The 15,800-nt window shown below is 43.4% G+C and overlaps 1 protein-coding gene across 1 annotated transcript in view; it reads right to left on the bottom strand.

Moving 5' to 3' along the window:
- Positions 1–15,545, bottom strand: part of JCAD (junctional cadherin 5 associated) — a 48,402-nt gene extending 32,857 nt beyond the window's left edge. The window contains exon 1 of the mRNA XM_045857737.1: positions 15,421–15,545. The gene's annotated coding sequence lies outside the window, so the exon portion shown is untranslated. The remainder of the gene's footprint in view (positions 1–15,420) is intronic.
- Between the last annotated feature and the right edge of the window lie 255 nt (positions 15,546–15,800).

Below are 15,800 nucleotides of genomic sequence, written 5' to 3' on the forward strand. Positions count from 1 at the left end.
CCGCGAACAATGGCCAGGAAATGCCTGCTGCCCGTGTGCAGGTGAAAGGGGACACATGTGCTTCCTGTCAGTAGGAGTGTCTACCAGGACCCACAATGCTCTGACTGCGCATGCCTTTCCTCCTCATCACGAACTAGACGACAGCAGCAGCCAAGGCTCAGATACCAGCATGAACAATATGAGACTCTGGAAGGCTCTAATTTTCCCTTAGGTTCCTACATATTATGTGAGGTTGACAAGCTCTGGCCACTGCTGCGCTAGTAGAGAAATCTCCGTAGAGAAATCTGCTGTGTGACTTCTAGGGAGTTCACTTAGACGGAAGTGGAAGGACCAAAGAGGCAAGTCTTTGTTCTTGGACTCAGTGGAGCAGTCACTGGGCTGCAGACTACAGAGGAGAGAAGATCCATTACAGACATAGGGTTGGGGACAGGGATGCAAGGCTAGGGAGGCAGGGCCTGTGTTTGATGCTACACCCCTAGAATCTGGCACATAGTATGCTCTCAAAATAACTTGAGTGAACTCACAGATGAAAGACACACTTGAGCTAGGTTCTGAAGAATGATTAGGAGTTCACTAGATAAAATGCCCATATGCACATGTATGAGATGGGAAACTGACACTTAAACTAGATTTTGGGTACAATTATTCCAGCAGTAAAGAAATAACATAACAGAATCCTGGCAGCCTAGACTAGGGTCCCCAGACTCACTGACTCAGTGTCACACACCCCATCACCTCCACAGCTGAAGTCAGATTTTAGGACTTATGTCACTCAGTTTCTCACTCGTGCTATGTCAGGTTCTCTAGAAACAAAATGCACTGCACCCCACCTAGCTATCCCACACACCGAGGGACAGGCCAGTGTCCACCACAGAGCTGGCTGTGCCATGTCCATCGTTGGACTGGTAAGTAATTACCGTCACAAAACATGTAAGTGGCTTATTTCCCTTCTGGAGTTCGGTAAATTGGTCCATTATAGCTATGTCTGCATGATAGTTATATTTAGCAAACCCTCAAGTGGCAAGACAACCCAGGCCAAGCCATAAACATCTTTCAAAAAAGATTCAAGCCTTAGGCTGGACTTCTATCTCATCTCCACCCCCATACTAAACGTCACCTCTCCCTTACACAGACTGCTGAAAGGTCACACAGTTTTTCTAATACCTGTTGTAGTCAGCTTACTTTCTTCAGCGTTCAAATCTACTTAGACTAGGCCGCCTCAATGACATGTGTACTACAGCAGTCACCAGGAGGGGACACGGAGGGGTTAAGGAGAAGCATGGCCCTTCTGAAATTTCTTTCCAATCCTGAGACACCAGCACTCAACATCTACAGCATTTAATCTGATCACCCACCTACCGCCTCAAAGAGTTGCTAAAAAGACAGACATATACTAAAACGATCAATGCCAGTTATTATAACAGGTTTTACAACTTGGCAGATATGTGTGCAGCTCAAATAACAAGGCACTAGGGGGGACAGTTTTAATCCCATGGCTCGTGCTGATACCCAGCTCCAGCCATGATCCTTGCAGCAGGTCATTAACCACAACAAACCTCAGTTTTCTGATCCACAAAAGGGCAGTGCCGCTATCTCCTGTCTCACCAGACGCTTTGGGGGCCAAATAAGAATATGCAGGGCTTCCAGGCAAGAAGGAGGCGTGAGTCAACATGGCTCACCTCCATGCACAACCATATCAAAACTATAACTAAACTATAGAACAACCATCATTCAGAACCATTTCATTAAATTCCATGAAAGTCTGACAACTATGGAATTAAAGAATCCACATCCATCCAGACTAGTAGAGCAGTGGTGACGTGGAATGAGTTGGTCCCACATCCATGTGTGGTGGATGAAAATTCGAGAGGGATATCTTGGGAGTGACGAATCCCAGCCCAACATGAGGCCCCGAGGCCAGGGTTCCAGTGCCAGGAAAATAAGTCTCCATTACTTCTGGCTGCAAAAACCAGTGGAGATTGAATCAGTGGAAGAAACTTCTGGAATTCCAAGCAGTTCCTCTTAAAGAACCCAAACATGTGCTCTCTCAGACTCACTCCCCCTGAGCTCCAGCATGAGGGTAGTAGGTTGAAAGGCACCAGTGGTATATGGGGAGGAAGTGAAGTGTCTGTCATCAAGACAAGAGCTAGAGGACAGCTTCCACACAGACAGAAAGGCAGGCAGAAGCCACTGTCCCTTTTCTGAACCCTCCCCCCACAAAGCCACGGGGCTAGCAAGCGGGTGCCATATCTGAGACTCGATCAATCTGGCTAACACTGTTTGCCCCACCCTAGAGATCCCCTGAGACTCAGTCTTATACAATTTATGGGCCCACCCAAGCTGTTAACGGTGACTTTTCCATATGAATGGCTGGTCTTGGCTCAAGCATCATAACTTCCTAAATCCCTCAAACAAGCAACAGTCAGCTTCAATGAGTCCCCAGCCCCTGTAACTCTTGCTAAGTGGTCCTAGCCCCAGCAATAGCAGCAGCTAACCTAGAGTCACAGCTTGGTTTTATCTGGGAATCTCCAAGCCCAGCACAAGTAGCAGCCATCTCAGATTGCTGTATAGCTCTAGCTGGGTGGCCCCAGGCAGAATACAGGTGGGGGCTGACCTTGGCTTACACCACCCAGCAAACCCCAGAGCCTGTACTCCTATGTGGTATATAGCTACAGACCATGTAGGAGCACAGCTACCCTGTCCCTGAACACTTTGTTCTCCACAGAGGGTGGAAGTTGGTGGTCAATGGTCACAGCCAGTCCTTACAGCTGACTGGCCTGGATAAATCCCTCTTATAGACCTGACAATAGCAATCAAGGCTCAACTACAAGAGGAGGGTATACTCAGCCCACAGCAAGGGCGCACCTCAAGTACCCAGCTTGGGTGATATAATAGGATGTGCCACTGGAACCTACAGGACACCTACTACATTAGGCCACGCTACCAAGACAGGGAGTCATAGCAGCTCTACCTTATAGACAGAAACAAACACAGGGCAGCTGCCAAAATAAGACAAAGAAACATGGCCCAAGTAAAAGAACAGATCAAAGCACCAGAAAAAAAAAAAACTAAACAAAATGGAGATAAGCAATCTCTCAGATGCGGAGTTCAAAACACTGGTTCTAAGAATGCTCAAGGAACTTAGTGAGGACCTCAACAGCATAAAAATGATTCAGTCAGAAATGAAGGGTACACTAATTAAAATAAAGAACAACTTATAGGAAAACAACAGTAGAGAAGATGAAGCTGAGAATCAAATCAATGATATGGAACATAAGGATGTAAAAACCAACCAATTGGAATAAGAAGAAAAAAGAACCCCCCTGCAAAAATGAGGACAGTATAAGCAGCCTCTAGGACAACTAATAGGTCCAACATTCACATCACAGGAGTGCCAGAAGGAGAACAGAAACAGCAAGAAATTGGAAATCTATTTTAAAAAATAATGAAAGAAAACTTCCCTAATTTGGTGAAAGAAATAGACATGCAAGCCCAGGCTGCACAGAGAGGCCCAAACAAGGTGCGTGCGAAGAGGCCCGCTCCAAGACACATCATAATTAAAATGCCAAAGCTTAAAGATAAAGAGAGACTCTTACAAGCAATAAGAGAAAAGTAGTTAGTTACCTACAGGGGAATTCCCATAAGACTGACAGCTGATTTCTCAAAAAGGAGCTTTGAAGGCTAAAAGGGACTGGCAAGAAATATTCAAGGTCATGGTAAACAGGGACCTACAGCCAAGATTGCTCTACCCAGAAAGCTAACATTTAAAATCAAAGGGCAGCTAAAGAGCTGCCCAGGCAAGGAAAATGTAAAGGAGTTCATCACTACCAAACCCTAATTACATGAAATGTTAAAGTAACTTATTTAAGAAAAAGAAGATCAAAACTATGAACAATAAAATGGCAAAAACTATATATCTATCAAGAATGGAATCTAAAAAACAAACTAAGCAAACAAGAACAGAAACAGAATCATGGAAACTGAGGGTGTTTTAATGGCTGACAGATAGAAGGAGGGTATAGGGGAATGGGTGAAGAGATGAGGGGATTAAGAAGTACAAATAGGTAGTTGCAGAATAGCCACAGGGATGTAAATTACAGTATAGGAAATAGAGTAGCCAAAGAACTTATATGCAAGACCACTGGACATGAACAATGGTTTGGGGATCGCCTGAGGGAGCGGGGTGTGCTGGGTGCAAGAGGGCAAAGAGGGAAAAATTGGAACAACTGTAATAGCATAATCAATAAAAAAATTTAAAAAGGGATATGTAAAAGTGGAAGTCATACAAATATAAGAGTATAGATTTATTATATTACAATGCTTCTGGTTTGTCTCTAAAGAGTTACTTGCCTTATGGAAATATTTTACATTAGTTATTAATTTTCTTCATGTAGTTTGGACTATTTCCTAACTCCTTTGGTATCATTTGGGATGTAACTCTTGATTTCCAAAGTCATGACTGCTTTATAGTACCTACATCCCTTGTCTATTGTGAACAAAGACTTCAATTTCCATCCAAGTCACTCAGAACAGTAAAAGTTATTCTACGTAGTCTGAAACATTAACACACAATTCCTGAGTGTATGTAATGCACCAAGCACTAAAACTATCATAACGAATAAGACATATTCTTTGCCCTTGAGAATCTCAGCCTTGCTTTGGAGACAGTTGGAAAACAGACAATCAAAACATGGTATATGCATGTATTAGTGACAGGAGCTGGCTACCTCTCCACATTGTCCTAGCACTGTGACAGAGATAAGGACAGGATGATGCAGAAAGGACCCTTACCCAATCTCAAGGGGTCTGGAAGTCTTCTGGATGATTGCTTCTAGGTTGAAAAAACCCTCTATTCAGGGTAGATGTGCACAGCGAGATTACTCTGGAAGGATGGTTTTCCAGCCAGTTCATTTAAGACATTTTTCCCTTCACTACTTTTGTTTGTTACCTGGCGTCAAATACTTACTGTGGGACACCTGGGAAGAGTGGCTGGGCAGAGAAGGCGCCTAGACAAAGTCTCAGGTAAGGAAGGGACTTCTAGCCTTGGCTGGGCCAGGGCACAATGACACGAGACAATGAGCACAGTGTAATTATCATTGCCATGCTATGAATATCTAAAGACATGAATGCAGGAAAAATATTTAACCTGAGAACCAACACAAGGGCAGTACTGCCTCTGAGAATGGGGAGTCCCTTGCTGGGAGGTTCTGAAGCAGAGGCTGGGGTGACTGAAGGTGTGTGCATGCGCGTCAGTCAAAACTGTAAAGAGCAATATTTACACCCTGACATGTGCTGTATATTTTCTATTCTATTTCACTTTTTTCCCACTTTCAAAAGCAGATTTTCTCTTTTCTTTTTTTTATTGTTCAATTACAGTCATCTCAATTTATTATTTCACTTTCTAAAGATGTTGGTCATGGAGCTGAATCAGTCATAACCTACAGTTTGAAAAGCACAGAAATTATCCCCCCACTGGTTAGGGTGCTGGACTGGATGACCTCTGAACTTCCAGCAAGTTCAAAGACCCTATCAATCTATGAGAAATTCCTTCATCTAATCTATTCTTATGAGCCGAAAATGAAACAGAAATGAATCTCCTTAAGGGAAAGAACCGTCTCCATCCCCTGCTTCCTTCCTCATTCCACCTGTGACCCCCGGGCACCTGAGGTCTGGAAACACTGCATCACTGTGGTTGATGGAGGAGAGGTGGGGAAGGCTGTGGGTGTCCAGTGCTGCCACCTTCACTCTCCCCTCTTGAGAAAGCCAAGATGCAGCTTTCTGTTTCTTTTGAGCTCACTTTTGTTCTTCTTGTGTTTTCCTACTATTGTCTGGCCCCTACATTCCTAAAGTCCACCATTTCAAAGAAAAACTCACAAAGCAGTTTAAAAACTTTAGCACCACCAGAAAAACTGACAGCCTAGTGGAAGGGACACGGGCACTCATGGGGCTAGCTCTGCGGGTAGCATGTGTTCAGCTGTTGGTTCTCACGTCAGTGGAAGGTGACGGCAGACTTTCTCCTACACCAGCGATTTTCAACCCGTTTCATCTCATGGCACACATGAATTCATTACTAAAATTCTGTGATACACCAAAAATTATATTTTTTGCTGATGACAAAAAAAGGCATAATTTTTATTCATTCACACCGACAGCTATTGTTGTGTTGGCTGTCGTCATTTCTTTGACAACCAAAGGGAAGAAAGGTCAGTGGCCCTAACAGTCTGGTGCTGCGTGTTCAGAGAGCGCTGGTGGCGAGCCCGCTGAAAACCGCTGTCCTGCACAAGCGCAGAGAAGGCGGCAGAGCACAGGATGAGCAGGTGTGCGCTCGGATGTCAGAGTGGCCTAGGTTTCCAGCCTGGCTTCCACTTCATAAGTGGCCTTTGTTGAGTTACTTAACTCCCAAGCCTTAGTTTTCTTATGGGTGAAATAGATGGGTCTGTCACTTATTCCAAGGAGAAGTATGGGACTCCTTGGAGCTTTAGGATAGTAGTTTCTAATGGATTTTGTGGTATTGCTCAATTTAACTAGAAAAAATCAGAGCTAGGCCCAGCCACCCACTCAGAGAACATCTCCCCTGGTTGTACAACTTGGGTTGAGGCAAACAAACCACTTGTTTAAAATAAACTTTGTAGGTCCATGCAGTTGACCTTTGAACAACATGGGCTTGAACTGTGGTCCCCTTTACATGTGGATTTTTTTCAATAAATACTGTAAAAATATTTTCTCTTTCTTATGAGTTGCTTAATAACACTTTCTTTTCTCTAGATTACTGTATTATAAGAATACAGTATATAATACATATAACATACCACCTATGTCTTAATCGACTTTTTATATCATCAGTAAAGCCTCCACTCAGCAGCAGGTTATCAATTCAGTCTTTGGGGAGCCAAAAGTTATACCTGGACTTTCAGCTAAGTAGGGGAGTAACCTACTGTTTCTCCACATTGGGAGAATAAGCAACCCCACACTGTTTCAAGGGCCAGCTCTCTAGAGAAAGAAGAAAAATGGGATTGATAAAAATGGTCTTTTTATGGAAGAAAGATTTTGTGCTGTGCACAACACACACAAGGATAAGATAAATGCAAACATTTGTTTTCCTTTCTGTGTTATTAAAACACTACTCACAAGCTTGGAAATTCACAATACATTTGAAGAAACAGTGAAAGATACAAACAAGTGACACTGACTGAGCTGGGTGGGAAGACAGGGCCCAATCCACAATCCTCTTGTTCACCTCCATGGGACGGGTTTAAATTAAATTGAACCCAAAGAGAAATGCTTATTGCATACAGTCTCTAAGTCAGGTGGTTTGAAGGGGACAAGGTGGAGGAACAACAGTGCTGAACAGTCAAGTTTGTCTGAGGTATGTTTTCAGATTGATTCATGACACCAGTAGGTTTATATGCTATTACTTTTGCCCCCTTGAGGATGCTTGTGATAGGTGGCAAAATGCTTGAAATACTCTCCAGCAGATGCCTAACAAATTCATCAAGAATATCTTCCAATTCACGGTTAATTTAGTCTCCCTTTCCTCAATTAACTCCCTATATACAAAGCAGAAGAAAGAGAGTGCTCTACAAGCTCAAAATAGCAGTGCACATGAAAGGTAATAACACCAACCATCCGCTGAGCATCTGCAATGTGCCAGATGTGCTGCTAGGTGCCTGGAACACTTTATTTCATCTTATACTCCAGCACACTTCCTGGTCTACCTATGAATATCTCCATTTCACAGACAAGAAAGCTGCAGTGGACTGAGTCCAAGGTTACACAGCTTATAAGTGCAGATACAAGGTCAAACCGAGGCCAGCTAGCTTCAAAACCCATGCTACTATTTTAGGCTCACCTATCTGTATAGCAACAAAAGTTTCCTAACTTACCAAAAGAAAATGCATAAATAAGAAAAGATAGCAGTCATGGTGACATTAAGGTGCAAAACTGTATCTAAAAAGAAAATAAATTCTCCTTTGTTCTCTGGGATTAGGAAGACTCCTCTAGATGCTTCATTCCTTATACACAGCAAACACACATGCACACAGCTGAGACCTCACTTGACTGCAATGTCTTGATGGCAATACTAGTATGAATTTCTGAACACAGAGTGATATGGTTCATTCACAAGTATACCATGCAATTGCTTCAGGACCTTCGGCAGAACCCTCACATCCTTTGAGGTTTCAGGCCCCTCATTAGTGACACGGAACTATCATAAAACCTGTTGTGTGAAACTGAGAAGCAGACAAACTACATCTATGCTAAATGGAGAAGGAATAACTTTCAGGAAACAAATGAATTCTAAAGGGAAAAAAATTACCTATATAGAAATAGGCGCTATTACCTGCATCATTAATAGGTTTTGGACTTATTTGGAGCAAACAATGGAAAACCAGTAAGGGCTTGGGCAAGAGTAAGACCACTCCACAAAGAACCTAGCAGGAAAGTGGACTGAAGTGTCCAGACCATGGACATATGTGAGGACAAGTAGTTACAAATCCCTCCTATGGTAATGTGCAGGGGAGCTAGAGGATAAGAAAAAAAAAGGAAATAAGAGTATTTTTCAAGGGAAGAAGTACAATGAATTTGAATCGTGATGACTAAAATAATGGGTTCTCATTAAGAGAAATACAGAAGTCAGAAATAATTATTGGTTGGAAAAGATGACAAGTAATTTAACTTTGATTTGACCAAACAATTCTGACAAATTTTTCGTTTCCCAAAATTATTTTCAAATGGATTTTCATCACATTATTTGTCCCTTTCAAAGACCTGAATGAGAGCGCTTAAGGTAGTCTTTTTGAGCCAGAGCTCTAAATTCTTTAAATATTAGCTATATTGTTTATATTTACATGGAAGGGATAATAAAGTTAGAAAAGTGTTGTTAACAATCCATCCACATTTAAGCACAGAATTCAGCTCTCCACCCCAACTCTAGAAATAAATTTCTATTTCTCCATGTTGCTCAACACATATCTGCTTTGTTGAATTGATCCTGAGACATGGCACACAAGCAAAGGGAGAACCTGTTTGGGCTTCCATCTTCCCCTGAAAAAGTGAAATAAGGTTGAATGAGAGGTTCTTCAGGGTCTACTAGCTCTAGAAACCTGTCCCCCTCCAACCTGTCCTCCGTCGTGACGAACAACACACATTTCTGTCAGCTGGACACAGTGAAATGAATACAGCTTGTGGCCACAACACAGAACAAAGCTAAATAGGTCATATGAAGACAGAATCTCTGACCTTGGCCTCATTAGGACCCATACAGAGGCCAACTAAGAGAGAAGAGCTAAATGGCCACAATGAGAAGAGGAGATGGGTATTGAGGGACTGGGGTCAGGGGAGCGGGAGGGAGACCAGGGACTACACCATCTAGCACGTTCCAGAGCACAGGAGTTGCACACTTATTCCAACTTAAATAAGACACTTGTTTTGCACTGCAAGTGCCAGGCATGAGGCTTTGTGCTGGAGAACAAAAAGACACCTAAGACTCATCAACACCCTCCCTTCAGGATGCCACAGTCTGTTATTTCATTGACGGGCATGCTCATCATTAGAGGTTGAAACTCACAAATGTACCATTTTCTCCTCCCTTTCCACTTATAAAAATTAAAATATTTTCATTCTCACACTTATAGTTACAAGACTCCCCGAGACAGAGAATTGAACAAAATATGAACAAGTTCACTAAATTCACCAGAACTTCTCTTTTAAAAATTTGCCTAGAATGTAAAATGAAAATTAATAAAGAGATAAATACATCATTAAAAACATGAAACAAATGTTCACCGTCACCTGTAATCAAAGATATGCAAATTAAACCAAAATGCCATTATTCACTTATCAAATTATTATCTCTTAAAAACCACTATTTGTTGTTGGTAAGGGCATGGTGACTTATGAGGGCTCTCCTATTTATGGGTGTATGAATGTGGGGGGGTTCTGTGTATAAATGGGAATTTCCTGTCTTAAAAGTAATTAATACATTATAAAATCTTTAAAAATCTGAAACCCTATGGACAACTCTTACTACTTAGGATCCATCTTAATGAGTAACCAGAGATATATACAAAGTTTTATATAAGGGTATTTATCCAAGTGTTAATTATGATACTAAAAAATAAGCTAAATCTCTATTTAAGGGATAGTTAAAAATTCTGATACATCCATATGATAGATTGTAATGTGTATACACACGTCAAATTATATTTTCAGATATACAATGGCACAGGGAAATGCTCATGGTACCAAGTTTAATAATAAAGACAGGATACAAAGCCCTAGATCCAGTGTAACACAAATTTCATTGACATACATATGCACAAGGGGGGACAAACCCTGAAAGGAAAACTACTAAAAACACCAGCAGTGGAGTTGGATTCTGGGTTTTTTTTAACGTCCTTATTTATATTTTATAGCATTTTATGAGGGTCTGTTATGAAACGCATTTTATGAAGTTTTGTTATTAAATGAACCTTATGAAGTACCATTGTGCAGATAAAAATGGTCAAATGATGACATTTCCATATACTTTAACTTAGTCCATCAACAGAAAAAAATTCTAAACAAGGAGTTGCACAGGTAGGGTTAAGAAAATGTACCTTTGAAAACGTATCACATACAGGGAAGACTCAATGAGAATAAAACGAGAACGAATAAGTGGTAAATCACATGAAGTTCTAAGAGTCTAACATGCAGTGCATGTGTCTTATCGGCTACAGAGATTCTTCACGTTTCCAGTGAAGCCTAAAATTACACGTTTCGCTGATAACATCGAATACAAGATTACAAACAGCACTCTAAAGCTCTTGATTAGACATTGTTACTCCGCTACAGAACCTAAAACTTAGCTGGATTCATCAACATTCCATACTTAAGATGTAATTAGTCCCCCAAATTGTTGGCAGTTCACTGTAAATATTTCTTCAACTGACAACTTTTTGGTCTAATGTTATGATTAATATATAACAAAGTGCTTTCTTTAAACAAGAGGTAAATAGTCAGACATAAAACAAACCGGAATGGAGCATGTTGCTTATGATAACGTGGATTCTTTAAGGCTTCCTATAGCTTTGCTTTTTTTAATGCAGAACTATGTATTTTATTATGAGCAACAGGATTGACATTTCCCTTTTCAGCCCTAATAAACAGAGGGCTCAGCAGTTCCAGTTTAAGTTCTGGGACAGTAAGTTCTCACACAACATCATTAACAAACCACACAGTGTGATGGCCAGCTCTGCCAGGGCCCTCAAGTTGTTAAAAATCTCCTAAGACATAAAAAGCATATTTAATCTGTGAAGTAATAATTTTAGTAAGGCAGCCACCACTGAGTTGTTTCAGTAAGGTGACCAAAAAAATAAAAAAACCCAGAGAGAGAGAGAAAAACACTTGGGTCTAAGATCAAAAAGGATCCTGGAACCCAGTCTGGCTGGGTTGGGTCACTGTTAAGGCACTGATCCAAAAAGAGAGAGAAGAATATTATTAGGAAATAGTATTCACTTTTTTCACAAATATTATCTCCTCTAACTTCTCTTTTTTGTCTCTTTCCCCACAACTTGTGTAAACACACACACACACACACACACTCCTGTCTTCTCTTTCACCTTTACATTCTGTCACACAATTACACCTTGGGGACCTCAACTCATTTTCTTGAGATGCCAAGTACCTCATTAACATTTCTGAAAAATTAGTAGTCATTAAGAAATAAAATTAGATAAGTTTTTTTAATTTTTAAAAATATTTGGCTTTTTGAAAAAATAACTGTGAAACTTATAATAGGTTAGAATTTAATTGTACTATCATCAAATATGACAAATACCACATATCAAGATTCCTAAAATAGTCTATTAAACTTATAACACACTAGTTTTGTTTTCAAATATCTTTAGGATAAAAGGGCCAAGGTTTTACAGAAATGTTAAAGTTGAAATGATTTCATATAATTCTTACATTTTTGCTTATTTTTTTAATCCTCACCAGAGGATATGTTTATTGATGTGAGTGAGAGAGAGAGAGAGAGAGAAATATCGATCAGTTGCCTCCTGTACATGCCCACAACTGGGGATCAAAACTGCAAAATAGGTATGTACCCTGCCGGGGACCAAACCACAACCTTTCAGTGTGCCAGACAACACCTGAACCAACTGAGCTACCCAGCTGGGGCTGCCTATTTTCTAATTACAAAGGTCAGTTAAAGTTATTCTAGAAGTTAACACTACATAATTCTGTGTTTAAGGAAAGTAAAAGTTCCCAATGAACCCACTGTGCCAAAAGATAACCAGCAATAACTGGTTTCTACTTCTCCAACTCTTCTTTCCATACATACAGTGTCTCTCTCTCTCTCTTTTTCTTCTCCTCTGTGAAATGTATCTTGGTATCTCTTCATAATAGTATCTAAATTCCTTCATCTACATAGAGAAGAAACAAGCTGAATATGTGAAATATTGAGAGAAAACCAACAAGCAGCAAATACAAGGATATTTAGCCGTCTGATCATCATTGCCACTGTGGACCAAGCTGTTCCCAACTATATTACCTACAGAAAATTTTTGGAAAATATATTTAAAGGAATCCAAATTTTAAATAAGATACCACAAATTCAAACTAAGATAATTGAGGTTTTAGCATTGGGGCAGTTACTGTATTTTTTAAAGTGACATTTAGTGTTTAAAGCACTGAAGACTGATCTAGCCTTCCCTGGGCTGCTGGGCCTCGGCCAGTGAGTGTCCCTCACTGAGTGTTCCTTAAGTCAGCAGGCCCTTGAAACAAAGCACAATAGCAAAGTTTTAATGAGTGGTATAACCCTTGCCATTCAAAAGGTAAAAAACAACTGTTTAAAAAAGCAACAGACCGAAGGAATGGGTTCAACAATAGGCCTGGAGGACTTCATAGATACAGCCCTTGCTTATCAAAATAAAAACCACAGCAGAACAATTGTTTCAATCCTACACTCCGTTCTAAACTATTCTAAACTCTCTCCAGATTAATTGGCGTGTTGTCTCACCAAGCTCATTAAAAGAGAAACTTCTGGGCTCCTACAGCTCGGTTGGTGTCTGCTGTCCTCCCAAACTCGAGGGCTCTCCAGCAAGGACAAGGAGAACTTGGCAGAACCACAGACTCCTGAGCTTTCTTTACTGACAGTATTTCTCAGATTTATTTTTGAATTGCACTTAAAAAATCAGACTCCAAGGATCTTTTCATATTTGCTATTTTTTAACTGAAAAATTGACCCTTATTTATTCCCCTTGTGGTACTACCCGGGGCCAGTTCCATTTCATAGCTACTGAACAATACGCCATCCGCCCTGGAATCTGTGATGACTCGGACGGGTTATTAGATAACTCTAAAGAACTTGTCAAGCGAATCATGTAGACACTCAGGCATTTTAAGTTATGTTCCGAGGAGGTGGAAAGAGAAAATTCTTTTTTTTTTTCCGACACAGGTTTCCTCAACCCACCAACCCCCGTCATGGGGCTGCCAATGCCCTGACCTTCCAGTCTCTGCAGCAGAGAGCGAAGTTTGGCGGGAGAGAGACCCAGCAAATTAAGGCCTCTGTTCAACAAATATTTGCTCACCCACTCTACGGAGAGTGAAAGTTTGCTTCATGCTGCCTGCCAGGAGTAACATTTAGCGTTCTTAAGGAAGCTTGCTCAGCTGACCGCTAAGAATTAGACACCTCATATCAAGGTAAATAGATAGTCCAAACTCACAGAACATCACAGAAAAGCAAATGATTTACCAAACTCCCAATGTCACAGGAAAGCCAACATAAGTCCCATGAAATGGAATCTGAGTATGATTTGCTTAAAAAAAAAAAAATTAGACCACTTGTGTTGTTGGATGGTTTTAATCTGGTCATCTTAAATTCAAAAGCTACCTGACATAAGGCATCATTTTCCTGAAGTTTTACTTGCATGGCCCACTGAGTTTAGACTACTGAGACTGCCATTTATCAAGAAAATTTCTGGCTACCCAAATCCCACTCCCCAGTCCCCTCCCCTCCCATGTTCCAACCTTCACCTTAAATCACTGGGATATCTGTAAATCTGAAAAGACAAAAAGCCAGAGAAAGGAAGACATGAAGCTATTGGAAAAACGTCTGAGCTGTGTGGTTCACACTACTACACCCTCATCCCCAGTACAAGCAGAGGGAAATGAGGAGCCTGGGGGTTAGGAGGGGAGGAGATGCAAAGGGTGGGAGAGTGGGTGGCAGAGTGTGTGTGTGGTGGGGATGGGGGGAGGCGATCTGTCTACTAAGTTCATTCCCCAAAGTCCCCAGCTCCTAAAGAACGTGGATGAGCAGGACTAGGGCATGTCCAGGTTGTGCAGGCACGAGTTCCGCTTTTTATTTTTTTCTTCAGTAGTGAAATCACAGCTTCTTTTTCAAACCCTAAGAAGAATCTGAGGCGCCCGGCTGCTATTGCCAGTGACAAGGAGCAAGAGAGGCGCTTTCAGCTGTAGGTGCCGAGCCTCACTGCAGTCCAGGCATCTAGGGAAACCCTGACATTCCGGATGACTTGACAGCGATCTGGGATGGGGAGCTGAGGGTGTCGCGGTGACCCGAGCGTGGCGACCCCACCGGGCAGGCGGGCAGGCGGCTCCAGATTCCATAAACCAGCGGGCTGACGAGATTTACAGCACTCTTAGGCGGTGTGCTTTCCTTTCTCCCACTCAACCCCACCCCAACCCTCCTTTTTTTTCCTTTTCTTTTTTGCTTGACCACCAGCAGTTGGGGCCACCCTGGGGGTGGCTGGGAGCAACGGCGATTAGCGCCTTAATCCCCAGTCCCAACCCGAGGGGCGGGGTCGCCAGGCCGGGCGGGGACTGGAGCGGGGAGCGGGGACGCAGTGGCGGCCAGCTCCCAACGTCCCGCGGGCAGGTCCGGAGGCAGTGGGTGGCGTGGGAACCCGGGACCTCGGCACTCTGAGGAGCGGCTGGCAGTTCCCGGGGTGGGGATGTCCGCCAACTCGGGGCGCACAGGGGAGGAAGGGAGCGGCTGGACTAGGGCTGTAGCGGGGAAGGCGCCGAGGGGGAAACAGCGACCCCCAGTCCTCCAGGGACCTCCCCGCGCTGAGGGGCGACGTGAACCCTAACGCCAACTGCGGCCTTTGGCGACATTAGGGAGCCCCGCGCCCAGCGCCAGCGCTGAACACCTGAGGGGCGGGGACTCTCCCCCAGGAGAAGCGGGAGCCCCCACATCCACCTCCACCTCGCGGCTGTGGTGCTGGGCGTCGCCGGGGGGTGGCTCGGGGCGGAAGGCAGACCTTCCCCTAACCTGGGAGCGGCTCGGACCCAAGCAACGTCCGGCTAGAGAAGTTGGGGGCCGAGTGCGGGAGGCTGGGGTCGAGGCCCATGAAGCGCCGTGAGGACGGGCCAAATGCACGGTGGGAGTCAGGAGTGGGGAGAGTCGCCAGTACTTACCGAGTGGCTCCCTCATGCTGCCCCACGCCGCCGCCGCTCCGGCCGGCAGGGTACCAGCTCGACCAGCCCGCCTGCAGCCCCGGCAGCGGAGCATGCCCGGAGCCGCAGCAGCCACCCGCCCCGCCCCGCCCCGCCACGCCACGCCACGCCCACGCCCGCCCCGCCCCGTCTGTTGCCCCGCCCATTACCCCGCCCCGCCCGCTTGTCCTGGAGGCTCTGGCTGTCTGGTGGAAGGGCTGCAGCTGGGTAGGGTAGCTAGTGTGGCCCTCCTCCTGTCCTTGTCTGGGTGGGTCATATTGAAGCCACAGGTGGGCTGGCCACCTTTCCCTGCCTTTTCCTGACACTTGGATTTGGGCAGCTTCAACCCTGTGCGAATGTAC

Source organism: Phyllostomus hastatus, unplaced genomic scaffold (assembly GCF_019186645.2).
Source record: "Phyllostomus hastatus isolate PE091 unplaced genomic scaffold, TTU_PhHast_1.1 phas_scaffold_1674, whole genome shotgun sequence".
NCBI lineage: Eukaryota > Metazoa > Chordata > Mammalia > Chiroptera > Phyllostomidae > Phyllostomus > Phyllostomus hastatus.